This window comes from Cebus imitator, unplaced genomic scaffold (assembly GCF_001604975.1).
Source record: "Cebus imitator isolate Cc_AM_T3 unplaced genomic scaffold, Cebus_imitator-1.0 Scaffold16, whole genome shotgun sequence".
Lineage (NCBI taxonomy): Eukaryota > Metazoa > Chordata > Mammalia > Primates > Cebidae > Cebus > Cebus imitator.
Window position 1 is genome coordinate 9,545,990 of NW_016107331.1, and position 15,669 is coordinate 9,561,658.

The 15,669-nt window shown below is 36.6% G+C and overlaps 1 long non-coding RNA gene across 1 annotated transcript in view; it reads left to right on the plus strand.

The window, feature by feature from the left end:
* Positions 1–3,875: 3,875 nt before the first annotated feature.
* Positions 3,876–15,669, plus strand: part of LOC108289138 — a 13,676-nt gene continuing 1,882 nt past the window's right edge. Inside the window, exon 1 of the long non-coding RNA XR_001819016.2 lies at positions 3,876–3,914. This is a non-coding gene — a long non-coding RNA (uncharacterized LOC108289138). The remainder of the gene's footprint in view (positions 3,915–15,669) is intronic.

Sequence of the window (15,669 nt, forward strand, 5' to 3'; positions counted from 1 at the left end):
GGGAGGGAAGGAGAGATACAGGGAGGTGGGATGGTGGGAAGGAGGGAGGTAGGAAGAAAGAAAAGGGGGAAAGAAAAAGGAAGGAAAGGAAAAAAGAAGGAAAGGATGAGTCCTATGATTTTGGCACGGGAATGACCTGGGTTCAAACTCTGGCCCTTCCATTAGTTTTTTACACTTGATCTTAACCAAAAGTCTGAGAAGAAGAAGTTCTACCATGAGTTTAGTTTTTGGGTAAGTCACTGAAATAGCTCAAGTTTTTGCTTCCTTCATATGAAAAGTAGAGATAACAATACATATCTTATAAAGTTCTTGTGAAAATGAAATGAGGGACTCTATAAATTGAATAACTTATGCCTGCCACATGTAGTAGCTCATTCCTGTCCAAATTTCCCATCTTTAGGAGTTTAAAAATATTTTTTTCAAAAGTATAGAATTAAAATGAAATATTTTTTGTTGAATAAATTATTTTGCATGAATTCTGGTACATCTCACTGGCCCAAAACACTAGTGTTCAGTCAAGTCATTAATCAAACTTCTTGCAAAATACATTTATTCCATGTAGTTTAGACTTGACAGCATTTCTTAAGCGTGCTTCCCAGAATGCTAGTCTCATGAAATCTCCCCTAAAGAGAAGGTTTCCCTAATCTCATAAATTTGGAAAATGCTGTACTCTATCCCATTACCTCTCTGAAAAGTCCTCCAGTCAATATAGCTGTTTAAATTTGTTTAAGCCTATGTTTTCCTCCTTTATTTAGCCAAGGAAATTCTTTTTAGGTAATTTCTATTTATAGTGCATGGAATACATTTTGTGAAATGTTCATATAATTGATCTGATTTCCACAAACCCAGCCTGCAAATGTAGTCATACTTCTTTTGATGAAAAAATATGTGAAGACTTGATTTGCCATTATTTGCAGGAATTCTATTGTTTGGTCACCATGTTCATCACTTTCTACCCTACCCCATTCTCTTGAGTTGTCTGAGAACTCTGATATTTTTTATTCAATCCAAAATGTTTTTTTCTGCTTTCAAACACAAAGCAGAGAATAAACTGAAAGCCGAATTTCCTTCTTCCAGAGGCTAGTGTTGCATAGTTCAACAGAAGCTGGTCCAGATGCCTCTTTGCTAGCCCTGACGCTGAACATGGTGCCTCATACTGGGGCAGTGACGTTAGAGTGACATTGTTTAGTCATTGTGCATTCATTGCTCCCTAAAGAACAACACAGTCTGGAGGGTCTGGCTTTAGAATCAGCCTGGCTTCCTAACCACATAGACTTTCATGTTGAGTCTGGTCTGCCAGCTCAGATGCCCATTGCCCTCCTGGTGAGTTATCTCCTGCAGCTTTGCTGTTCTTTTGGACCAAAAGACAATGTACAGAGTCAGCCCAGCCTATTTCGCTAGTTTCTGTAACCTGAAATCTTGGGGAATAGAGGGTGGAGTCTTTGTAGTTTTCCTCACTGAAGGCCTCCCATCTCCTGATTCAAATTAGTTGAACCATTCCCTAGAACTTTGAATGCTATAGGAATTCAGTGAGAAGCAGACTCATTAAGTCACATCTATTAATAGAACCTAGTATAACATTTTCTGGGACCACCGTTTATTCCTACACTTATTCTCATAATTAAGAGGGGTCATTCACTGGCTTGCTAGATATTTGCTAGTGTCAACCATGTACCAGAAAGTACCTTAAGACTGAGACATAGCAATGAACACAACAGATAATGTTTCTGCTTTATTGGAACTTACGTTGTAAGGTAGGAGAAAAAAGCAATGAATGAATCATATACATCAGTTAGTGATGAATGCTCTGAAGAAAGGATAAGAGTGATGGGGGTAGTACCTTATTTTATATAGAATGATTATAGTTATCATTCTGTATACCTATATAGCTGAGAAGCCTTCATCTGTAGTGAACCTTCATCTTTAGTGAAGGCTTCTCAGCTAGGGTCTCATTTGAGCACAGAAGTGTTGGAGCAAGCCATGTGGACATTTTGAGAAACTCCCTTCTAGGTCGAAGAAAATATAATTGCTAAGAGGCAGGCAGGTGCTTGGAATACTTGAGGAATATCCAGGAATCCATTGTTATTGCATCAGCACTTTCGGGAGAATAATAGGAGATGAAATCACAGTATCTGTGGGGAGGGTCATAGGAGGTAATTTAGGGTCCTGTAAGCTGTGGTTAGGGTTTTGGTTTCATTCTGAGTGATATGGGAAGCCAAGGAATGTCTGTCAACAAAATTTTGACATGATTTTATTTATGTTTTATAAGGATTATTAGATACCATATAGCTACAGATACTTGTAAAAGAGGCATGGTTAGAAACAGGGAGACTAGTTTAGCAGCCCATTGCAGTAGTATAGTGACGGATGATCAAACTTTCAGTTAGGGAGTTTGAAGTGTTAAGAAGTAGTCAGTTAGGAATATATGCTGAAGATAGAGCTTTATGGGATTTATCAATGAATTAAATTGGAGGTGTGAGAGTCTCTTAGACCATTTGTGTTGCTCTAACAAAATACCTGAGACTGAGTAATTTACATATAATAGAAATTTATTTCTTACAATTCTGGAGGCTGGGAAATATAAGATTAAGGTGCAGACATTCATGTCTGGTGAGGGTCTATTTGCTGCATTCTCACATGGTAGAAGGGGTGAATGTTGTGTCTTCACAAGTAGAAGATGGAAGGGCAAAAGAAGGCCTAGCCGGAGGCATCATGCTACCTGATTTCAAACTATACTGCAAAGCTACAGTAATCAAAACAGCATGGAACTGGTACCAAAACAGAGATATAGACCAATGGAACAGAACAGAGGCCTTGGAGGCAATGCCACACATCTACAACCATCTGATATTTGACAAACCTGACAAAAACAAGCAATGGGGAAAGGATTCCCTGTTCAATAAATGGTGTTGGAAAAACTGGCTAATAGTGTGTACAAAGCAGAAACAGGACCCCTTCCTGACACCTTACAATAAAATTAATTCCAGGTGGATTAAAGACGTAAACATAAGACCTAACACCATAAAAACCCTAGAAGAAAATCTAGGCAAAACCATTCAGGACATAAGCATAGGCAAGGACTTCATGACTAAAACACCAAAAGCATTGGCAACAAAAGCCAAAATAGACAAATGGGATCTAATTAAACTCCAGAGCTTCTGTAGAGCAAAAGAAACAATCATTAGAGTGAACTGGCAACCAAGAGAATGGGAAAACATTTTTGCAATCTACCCATCTGACAAAGGGCTACTATCCAGAATCTACAAAGAACTAAAACAGATTTACAAGAAAAAAACAAACCCATCCAAAAGTGGGAGAAGGATATGAACAGACACTTTTCAAAAGAAGGCATATATGAGGCCAACAAACATAAAAAATGCTCATCATCACTGATTATTAGAGAAATGCAAATCAAAACCACATTGAGATGCTACTTCATGGCAGTTAGAATGGCAATCATTAAAAAACCTGGAGATAACAGGTGCTGGAGAGGATGTGGAGGAATAGGAACACTTTTACACTGTTGGTGGGAATGTAAACTAGTTCAACTATTGTGGAAGTCAGTGTGGCGCCTCCTCAATAACCTAGAAATAGAAATTCTATTTGACCCAGCAGTCCTATTACTGGGTATATATCCAAAGGATTATAAATCATTCTATTATAAAGACACATGCACACGCATGTTCATAGTGGCACTGTTTACAATAGCAAAGACCTGGAACCAATCCAAATGCCCATCGACCACAAACTGGACAAGGAAAATGTGGCACATATACACCATGGAATACTATGTAGCCATAAAAAAAACAATGAGTTCATGTCCTTTGTAGGGACATGGATGAACCTGGAAAATATCATTCTCAGCAAAATGGCAAAAGAACAGAAAATCAACCACCACATGTTCTCACTCATAGGTGGGTGTTGAACAATGAGAACACGTGAACACAGGGAGGGGAGCATCACACACTGGGGTCTGTTGGTAGGGGCAAGGGAGGAACAGTGGGAGTGGGGAGATTGGGGAGGGATAACATGGGGAGAAATGCCAGATGTAGGTAACGGGGGGATAGAGGCAGCAAACCACATTGCCATGTGTGCACCTATGCAACAATCCTGCATGATCTGCACATGTACCCCAGAATCTAAAGTAAAATAAAAAAAAGGAAAAAAATTAAAAATAAAAAGAGGGCCTAGCTAGTTCTCTCCAGCCTTTTTATAAGGCTGTTAATTGCATTCATGAGGGCAGAGCTCTAGTGGCCTAATTATCTCCTAAAGACCCTACCTCCTAATACTTTTGCTTTGAGGATTAAGTTTCAACATGAATTTTGTAGGGGACACAAACAGTTAAACCACAGCAGAGAGAAAGAGAGGAGTCTATGAGAATACTGAGTTTTCTGGCATAAATAACTGAAATTGTGGAGATACCATTTATGCAAACAAAGTAGATTGGAGGAAGTGTTTGTTTTGGGTGGTGAAAGAGTAATCATAAGTTTAGATTTGGGCATGTTAAGTTTGAAATGCCTTTCAGTTATCCAAGTGAACATTTTAAGCATGCAGTTGGATATATTAGCCTGAAATCAAGGAGAGACATTAGCGATAATGATTAAAGTTGAATCATTGGCATATAGATGGTATTTAAAGTCATGGCATTGGATGAAATTAGCTAGATGGTGTTAGTAGAGAATGGAAGCAAAGAGCATTGACATCTAAGGAGTCGGACATTCCAGTGATTCAAGTTTAGAAGATGCGTAGGTGACAGTGGAAAGGAGGAGAATGAGAGTAAATGGTATTTCAAAAGTCAAGTAAAGAACGTATTTCAATCACATTGACCACTGGCTTTGACAACATGGAGAGCTCACTGATTACATTAACAAGAGGAATTATAGTTTTAGAGGTATATGTAAGAAATAATGGAAAGGGAGGAAGTAGATTTAGGAAGTAGGGACAACTCTTTCAGAAGAGATTTATGTCAGGAAAGCAGAGAAATCATGATATGTTTGGTGGGAGCTATTAAGTCAAGGTGCTTTTTTTCCCAAGTTGATAGATATTAATGCATTATCATAGGGAGCTGGGAAGAATTTAGTAGATAATGTAGTAAGTTGATGATACAGGAAACAGAAGGGAAAATTGTACTTTACGTAGGTGAGACTGTCACTTAAATAGGAGAGAAAGGAAAAGCCTGGGCAACAGAGTGAGATCCAGTCTCTACAAAACATTTTAAAATTAGGCAGGTGTGGTGGTGCTTGCCTGTGGTCCCAGCTACATGGAAGTCTGAGGCAGGAGGATCACATGAGCCCGGGAGGTAGAGGCTTCAGTCAACTGTGTTCGTTCTGCTGCACTCCAGCCTGGGTGACAGAGGGAGACTCCATCTCGCTTAAAAAAAAGATGATACAATGTAAAAATGGTTAGGCTGGTTATTAGATGGGAGTTTAAATTTCCATCTGGGGTATGGATGGAAATCACAGTACAAAAAGGTAGAGGGATATATTTGATTGAAGGAATTATTCATTCATTCATTTATCTAACAAGTGCTTATTAATTGTTTATAAACTAGGCGCTTTTTCTAGGTACTAGGGATACAGTAGAGACCACAATAGTTCCTGCAGTTTATTTCTAATGAGGGGTGATTAAGAATAAAGAAAATAAATGCGTAATTTAAATACCATGGTATATTGTACTAATGACATTGATAAATTCCAACTTAAAGTGAATAAATTAATTTGTAGACCTATATTTTGCTATCACTATTATTGCAATCTATTTTTTGAGATAATTATGTTAATTAAATAGAAAAGTTATGGTAAGCATATGGTGAGCAAACTAGGGCCCAATCAATATTCAATCCATGAATGACTTAAACTTACAAATGGCCTCCTTCATTCTGTATTTACTAACATCACAGAACACTACTGGAATCCCAAAGAGAAGCAGAAGCCTGATCATATTTTTTTAGTTCAGAAGTAAAACAGAGGAAGAGTCTGTAGTAAGTGGAAACACTTTAGGAGCATCAGGGACAGACTTTCAAAATAACAGATGTGAGATGTGATTGACCTAAGTAGCTGTTTGACTTTGTTTTTTTCTCTTTGCTTTTTAACATACCTGGATCAAATAAAAATTTGTTTGGGTTAAAAATGAAAATAACTCATATGTACAATACTGAGGTCGGAACATACAGCAAAAACTAGGCAAATTGAGAATCCTGCATATTGTAATAAAAATAGCTTTAAGCCAGGAGCCAGAAATCTTGGAATCCGTACTCAAGTCTGCCATTGTCTACATATGTAGCTTGTATAAATCTCTTAAATTCATTGAACCTTAATTTCCCTATGTTCAGAATGCTGGTAAAAATAACTGTATTGTCTATCTCAAAAGACTGTTAACTTCTTTTAATTAGAAAGATCAGTATGTTATGCGCATCTGAAGCTATATGAGGAACACAGTTAGATAAAATGAATAAAATCTAGTATTTGGTAGCATAGTAGGATGACTACAGATAAGAATCATTTTTTGTATATTTTAAAGTAACTAAAAGAGTAGGATTAGAATGTTCCTAACACAAGGAAATGATAAATGCTTAAGGTGACAGATACTCCATTTACCCTGTTTGATGATTACACACTGTATATGCCTGTGTCAAAACATCACATGTACCCCATAAATATATAACTACTACATACCCATGATAATTAAAAATAAAAATGAGTAATTAACAAAATTAAAATATGAGGAAATTGAGTCTCAGGTAAAACCAGTTGTCTAAGATCACATAGTACATAATGTTAAGATAAACGTTGAATTCTGGCTTCTCTGATACTAAAACCTAAGCTGTTAACATGTTTTGCAGCATTCAACAAGCAAGGACACTCAACTGAGATGAAGAAGATACGAAAACACTTGGTAAATAGCTTTCATTCTCCTGTTAGCTTTAGTGTTCACCGTTCTGTTCACTGTTGGTTGGTTTCAGAGGAAGGGTAAAAAATAATCCCTTCAAACATTCTTCCCATGCAGCCAATGCTTCACTCTCCTCTGGATGCTGCCTTACTTTGAATTGCTTCATTCACCTGCTTTGCAGGCCGCATATAGCAGGGGATGAACATTTAGTGGTTGATTATCAATTTCCTCTGAGTTAAATGGAAAAGCTGAGTAATAAGATTTTATTTTTTGTCTTTTTATATTATGCAAACATCTATGAGTTATGCAGGGTGTAAGTTAGGGCATAGCAGTGCACTTAAAGTTCACAAATACGCATTTACAAATTAGCTTACTGCCAAAGTCACTTGTATTTGTAACACATCTAATGTTTTTTCTCCTCAGCTGCAATGTTACAGATGAACTTGAAAGACAGAGTAGTATTTTCATGCTAATATGTCATAAAATGTCTTTGCTAAATAAGCAATCCTTCCATTGCAAGGTTTATTTGCTGGGATACAATTTAGAGATGTCCCTGATGACAACCTTTTGAGCCATATTAGTTAAATGATAGAACATCTCCAGTGTCAAATCTATAGCAATGTATTATAATGGGGAAAAATGATGCCTGAGCAGCAGGGAGCCTTTAATACAGAACTCCATAGGCCACTTAAATAGTGTAATCTGGCTTTCAACTGGAGCATTCTAAAGAATCTCTATGAACCTTGCTTTAGGGTTTCAGAGAATCAGAATGATATTGAGGACAAAGCTCTGTTCTGGATCTACCTGTCACTGAAATGCTCATGCTGCTCTTCTACAAAGCCAGGTGGGATCATTTTTCTAGGAAGCATCAATTACTTCTGCTTTTGCTCAGAAATGGCACAGTTATTTTTAGATATATTTTCCACTGGTCTACAAAGTATTACAATTGCCATAACATATTGGGTAGTGTCATAATGGTGTAAAGATTCCTGCAAAATATGCCTCCCCACAATACTGCCATTGCATCTTTAAAAAACAGCAGGATTATATATCCGACAACTTCCTGTACCACTAGCAAGGTGTCAATATGAATGGCGAATGAATGAGTTAGAATTTTATAGATTCCCAACATAATTACATTCATGGATACTTTTTTTCTCTGAGAGTTAGCTGTGAAGTTTTTGGTTTGAAATAGCCTTTCTGAATAAAATGAACCAGGTTCTTCTAGTGGCTGATCAAATCCCAGGTGGTAAGTCAGCCACCTTTGGAAATTGCATTAACACAGCAGTAGCTTAATAAATTATACTCTGCTGATTTGGCTTCCACTGATAATTTATGACTGGAGATGATCCTGGTGTATGGAGAATCAAGCTTATCACAATCTAGTTACTTGTTCTTATGTAATGCATATATGGAGCTAAGGAATTTAAAATAGTAGTTTTGTAAAAACATATACATAAGTGAAGCCTTGTGAGGGTAAACTTCTTGACTGAAGAATTAATACCTAGGATCATGACAACTTTTTCTTTCTTGGGATCTCTTCAGTTTATCTTCCATGATAATAGCTATGATATGAAGAAAATGAATAGTTGTGTCACTATAGTCTCTTAAAGAAAAATTCTCCCAATTGCTCCCTCAGCTGTCTTCAACCTACTGGCACATTTTCAAACCGGCTATAATAAAGAATAAAGTCAAACACTTTGGTCTTTTGTTCAAAAACTATTTTATAAATTGCAGTCTTAGAAAGATTCCTCTATCCATTCATCTATACATTCAGTTATCCATTTGTTTATTCATCGTTGTTTTATTTATTCAATAAATAGAAAACTCTCACTTTTATAGTTTTTTTTTGTAGTTTCCTCGACTTTACAAAAGTTAAACCAAAAGAGGCCTAGACCATAAAAATTACTAAATCTCATCTTCGGCAGAGGTATTTGGTAATAATAACTTGCTTCCGATAGCTAGACTGTGTCAGCCATCTCTGTTACTTGGTATCTAGCTAACGTGGGCATTGAATTATATTATTCTAAACTAAAGACTGTCACTGGCAAGCTCATTTAGGTACTCTACATTTGTATTGTGGCTGAATGCACTGTACATAACCTTTGGATAAACAGAAGATTTTAGTTTTCAATCCTGATGGCGTTTCAGCTGTAAAACACACACATATCATCTCTTTCAGAAAACTGTGGAATTTATGTTCAGAATTAAACACCAGCAAATAAGTATGGAGTTCTCAAGTCAAACTGGAAATAGCACACAATTTGGCAGGGAGATGGTGACATTTAAATCACTTATTAATCTTTTTGCTAGGCTTTCTAACCTCTATCCCTAGCTCGCTCTGTCCCTCTTGATGTCTTCATTTTTAATAAGAAAAGCCATTGTAATAAATGCAAAATTAATTCTAATTCTCCAAATTAAATGGTGAAATGCATTTAATTAAATGTATGGATGCAATTTACTCAATCGATACACTTATTTATTTCAATTCACTGAGTGGGGGATTTTAAAGTCAGTTTTATTGAAGTGCATCAGGATATATGAGTCCAAGATTCCAAGATACTAAAGATGGTGCCAGGAGAAAGCAAATGTTGATATCAATTGCTCTTTAATTTCAGGAGACAGTTTTCTCTTCAGCTGATGTGAGGCAACTCATGTTCACTAATGGGTCTGGCCTAAACTCTTCCAGAGATGTTTATTATCATTGTCTTGACTTAGGAAATTATTTGAGATGTTTGATTTCAGAACTCCATCAAGTTCTCATGGTACAGACTAACATCTGATCATTTGATGTTGTCAACTCAGGCAAAGGACAATTAAATGGAAAAAGAAGATTCTATCACATACACCTAAATGATGTGTTATCTTAAACTTGTAATATATTTTAGTCCTCATAATGTCATACTGAACTGTGTTCCTTTAGAGAGTTTTGTATGTTTTACAGTAGCTTTTTAATTTCAGTAACCTAAGGGAAAAAATTTCTTTGTTTGCATATTGGTTGAACAGATACTGAATGGGAATCATGAAAGTGTTTTTGGATATTCTATATGTTTTTATTTAGGGATAATTACACAGAGATGTAGATGTTGTTCTAAGGCAGCTGGAGTACTGTAGAATAGTGGCATTCTGTGTTCAGTGTGGAATTTTATGTGTTAGTTTGTGACAAAACCTCAGGGCATCCATCAAAAACAATCCACTGCTTCTGGAGATCAGATAGTTTCCAGAGGATGGTTACCTCAAACATCTTAAATTGGTGACTTCAACTATTTAGAGATGCAGATCTTATTTTTTTTTTAGTTGTTGACTTTCAAAGGTGTATTCTTTCTCACTTTGGATAAATTCTTCAATAACAAAAAAGACTTAGATGTATGGAAGGCATACATATAATCTTTAAAGAGTTGGGCATTTAGAAACATGAATTATTGCCCTTTAGAGAGAAAAATTTTGGGATTTGTGACTTTTTTCTCTTTTCCTTGAAAACTGGAGCACATTCTTGTTTTTAGCATGTAGCATCTAAGGTAATGAGGAACACACTAGTACTTTACAGCAAACGTGTGTCAAATCCCCAGAGAAAACAGACGTCATGCATGTAATATTTCCCACAGACATCTATAATCAACCATCATTGTTCTTTCAATCTGTTTTCTAAGCAAATGAAACAATGGAGAGTGTACATAAATTTTATGTATTAGAATTTAAGAAATATTTAAACTGGAGAAGCTCAAAGCTTGCATTTGGTAAGTCAGGATATAAAGAGCTTAGAATTAGGAAAACTGGAATTGGAAATGTGCATGTTCCCACTGATTATTCCATAACTCTACTTTTTTCCCATTTTCACAATCCATGATGAAGTAGGAGGCTGAAACTCTCTAAATAAGAATGCCATTTTAATAACATTTTAAACAACATGTTGAATATAAAAGATCATAAACCTAATGTAGTTTTCATAATTTGAAGTATGATTATGAGTTCTCATATTGTAAGAAGACTTGGTGGTCAGCAATAACTTTGGACTGTTGAAAAGTCCACACTTAAGCATTCATATTGTATTTACAAAAAGGTGTTAGTGTGTGTTACTGTGTATGTATGAAAGTGTGTGTATGTATGTTGAGGAGAACTTAGCATTTGTTAAACAGAAAAGAATATAACTAACACAGAAAGTTAGAGTTACATTTTGTCTAGCTGCATCTAATTTTTGATTGTGAAAGCCTTTGACTTGTAGGCTCATTTCTGTCCAGTTCTGAGCCAAAAGAACTAAGACTGAAAGAGAAATGTGAGTTAATGTGAGTTACACCTCCACCAGTGCAGGACATAGACACTAGTCTTATTATCCTAAGCCTGTCCCATGCTTGGACTGGCTTGAGCCTGAGCAATCCAAGCTGCAGCAACATCTCTTGACCTGGTTGTACCTTTCCCTCGACTGTGCTTTATTGAGTGTCATCCAGTTCAATTTGCTGGAACTATGATCCTCACAAAACCCCAGGCCACAGGCTGTATGCTTACTTTTTGGATAGCTCTTGCCATCCCTCAGTCAATCTTCCTGCTAAGCATAAGCTATCTCATGTTTCCCAGCTGCGTACTTCTTGTACGTGAACACCAGACAGGATTACATCTGAGATTGTGATGCTGTCTTAGACAAAACATGGTGGTTTCTTGAGGCCTGGATCTATAGCCAGTTTAATTTTCTTAGCCTCAGCTTAACAACGTTTCAGTTGACTTCACATTCCATGTCAGCCCAACCAAGGAGATCCTAGCATGCCTGTGGTGAAGCTACACAGGTGTGACAAAAACTACGCTAAATAAGAAAGCTTACAAACATTTTGACTTCCAATGCAAAATTATTACTAGGGTAATTTGGATCATTATTCCTCTGTGAAACCATCACTCCGTGTGTAAAGTTTAGTTCAGCTGTGCCACTCAGAAGCCATTTGTTGTTGAATGTTTGCTGTTCTCCATTTGGGCACTGAAAAGATGAGATAACGGTGAGGAGCAGGTGTTTTTCCACCAGCAGGAAAAATGCATATAATAAGTATTTCATGATACCACATCCCTAATTAAAACAGCAGAGTTTTTAACAAGTTTTTGCTATTTTATTTTCCCTCTCAAATAGGTCAGGTGTTATCTAACCTAAAATGCCTAAACCTGTATGTCTTCTACATGTCTCTTATCTGACCAAAGACCAATTAAATAGCTAATTATTTTTCATTATTAACCTGCTTACACTGTAGTAGAATCACTTATAATTTACGGCGCTATATAATATTTAGTACTTATAAATGGTCCATTTTTGTTTTGGATATATATGAAAGAATGAATGATCTGAATGCCATAAAATTATTTCTTTTAAATATAAGTTGTTAGTAATCAGCACATTTATTTTAAATAGACACATCATTTTCACTGTATTTATGATGTTTTATGTTACATGTAAGAGTAAAAACCCAGCAAAAAATGAAAAATTATATCTTATAATGTTTTAAGTCAAAGATACCTTGTGACACCTATTTATGCAGGTCTTTTACAAAAAATGAATATGGCAAATATTAGTTTGAGGAACAAAACTTTTCTTTCAATAAAAATTTGATCACTTTTTAATGAAAACGAATCTGTAAGATAATACTTGTAATTTAGGTTATGTATTTGAAGTCTCCGATGAAGTGTATTGAACATTGCTTGATTAGCTTGAGCTTGCAAATATGCTATCCAATCAACACTGAAAATAAATAGTTTTGGGTACAGTGGTTGATGCCTGTAATCTTAGCATTTTGAAAGGGTGAGGTGGGAGAATTGCTTGAACCCAGGAGTTCGAGATCAGCCTGGGCAATGTGGTGAAACATTATCTCTACAAAAAATGCAAAAATTAGCTGGGAATGGTGGCAGGTGCCTGTGGTCTCAGCTACTTGGGAGGATGAGGAAAGAGAATCGCTTGAACCCAGGAGTTGGAGGTTGCAGTGAGCTGAGATCCTGCCACTGCACTCCAGCCTAGACAAGAGGAACAGCAGTGAAACCCTGTCTCCAAAAAAAGAAAAGAAGTAGTTTTGTAATTTTTTTTTTCTGCAGGTATTTTAGAAATGTATCAGTAACCTTGAGAGTAGTAGTATATGCTCTTTTAAAGCAATGTGCTCTTTTTAAGTGGACAAATAGGCTCAGTTAAATAAGAGCCCAAAGAGCAATACCCTATAATTCAAATGTTGACCTTCACTTAAAAAGTCCTATGACATTTACGTTTCCTGCTCCTTCTTACAAGAGTTTAATGTTGGAATTTTGTCATAACTTTGTATATGTTCTCTATGAGACAGTTCCTATTGCTGGAGATTTTACTTCTCGTGGAGAGATGCAATTTATGGATTCTCCTGTTATTCCAAAGGTTTCCAATGGTTAGCAATCATTTTTGAGTTTCATATTTCTTCGACTTATGTTTAAACTCTGTTACTGTGCTATGCATACGGATATGTTGCTAATGTAAAGTAGAGAATATAATGTGTGACTTGGCATTATAGTTCTCTATACTGATGGCATGTTTTTCACATTCTATGAAACAGGGATCAGAGAAGGTAAATTTATTTGATTAAAACAGTAAACTTCTTCCATTCTCCCAAGTGTCTACTCCCTCCCTGCTTCCCATCCCCAGGCACCAAAGTTGAATGGTTGTCAGCAAAGGGGAGAGGAGGGTAGCAACGGCACCCTCCCATTATCAAGTTATTTTTCTCCATTGTGTGAATGCTAAGTTCTACTCAGATTTCCATAGTTCTTTATACAGAAATAATATTGTTTTGTTTTATTTTGTTTTTACGGTCAACATTACTTATCTTAATTCTTCCTCACAAAACACCCTGGACACACAGGACAATGGAACCTCCCCTAATTTTCTGTGAGTTTGCTGTGTTTGCACATGGTGACCTTGGAGTATGGCCTAGTTTGACTGAGGAGAGCTTTTTAAGAGGCTTTTGTGTAGAGAGGGGACTGGCATAAAGAGTTTTGGTTTTGTGTTTATGTTTGAAATTGGGTGTAGGGAAGGATAAGAGTGTATATAATGGGAGGAAGTGAGTAAAAAGAAGGGGTTTTTTAAAAAATATGTAAGTGGTTAGAATACTATCGTGCTAGCCTTCTTTACATGGCTTTGCTGAATCGTTCAATCAGCAAGTATATCAAGGAAAACCTTAACAATTTAACCTGCAAAATTTTTTTTGACATTGCCTTTAGCGTGAATAAACTACTCTATAGCCCAGAAGCAAGAACATAAAGATATTTCTGCTGAGGACTGGAGATACCCTTATAATCTCCTAGCTCAGAATGTGTCCACATGAAGCCAATGAATTAGCTATATTATTTGGTTGCCTTTCTTCACTATTTATTATTTAAACATACAGGAAAAGCATCCTGGGTAATTGTGCCTTAGCTATATATCTTTTTAGCATATATAAAGAGCATGCAGATATTTCAATTTGTGTTCCAAACAGGTACATCCTCAAATGTAATCAAACAATACTGATCCCCCAGTATCAAATTGAAGTGCTGATATGATTTGGCCCTGTGTACCCACCCAAATCTCACCTTGAATTGTAATAATCCCCATGTGTCTTGGGAGGGACCCCCTAGGGAGGTAATTGAATCCTGGGGAAGAGTTTTTCCCGTGCTGTTCTAGTGACAGTGAGTAAGTCTCATGAGATCTGTTGGTTATAAAGAGAAGTTCCCCAGCACATGTCCTCTACTTGCTGCCATGTAAGATGTGCCTTTGCTTCCCTTCTCCTTTGCCTTCCACCATGAGTATGAGGCCTCCCAGCCATGTGGAACTGTGAATACATTAAACCTCTTTCCTTTATAAATTACCCGGTCTTGAATATGTCTTTATTAGCAGTGTGAGAACAGACTAATACCAGTGCATATATTCCTCTCACACTTTTTCAGTTCTATTTAGTTGGGAAACATTTAAGGCAAGAGCAAAATTAAGCAAATGACAAAGGATTGCAGATATAACAAGTTTTTTTGAATTTTGTGGTGACTTTGAAAGCCAAATCTTGGAAGTTTGACTTTTGATTTGTTGAACATATCATCACTTTGATTTAATGTACTAATGGTTTGTATTATTTTCATGGAGTATTCAGGGTAATTTTATGGTATAATTTAAGAACTACATCTATTGCAAATATTCATTCCCAATACAGAACTCCATCTTTTCATCAGCATGGTTTTACACTTGTAGAAGGGTCTTGTGATTTATCTATTATTTAGGAAAGGTTTTGTTTTCAGACTATTGGCTGCTTACCTGAGAACTATCCAGTCTTGTTGATATCCTAGCAAAACACACCCTGTTGTGTCTTATTGCTTAAATATTCCCACTTCTAAAATTACCACTACACCATTGGGGGTGAATGAATACACAATTGCAATTTCAATTTGACAATTTTAAAGGAAATGGCATAGGGATTTAATTAGACCCTCTCCATGTGCTTCATTGATTCTCAGATGGGTTTTCATTCTAGCATAAGCAGATGTGGATTCTAACATAGAAGTTAGAACTTCTTATACCTGGCTGGGTTATTCAAACCAGTAAAACAGCCAACAGTTGCCTGAATATGCAAAATCTGAAAGCAAACTGGTTTGGGAATGCTGAGAAGTAGTTTCACCTTTTATCTCCTTTCCTTTCTGAAATAAGATTAATGCCATCGGCCGGGCGCGGTGGATCAAGCCTGTAATCCCAGCACTTTGGGAGGCCGAGGCGGGTGGATCACGAGGTCAAGAGATCGAGACCATCCTGGTCAACATGGTGAAACCCCGTCT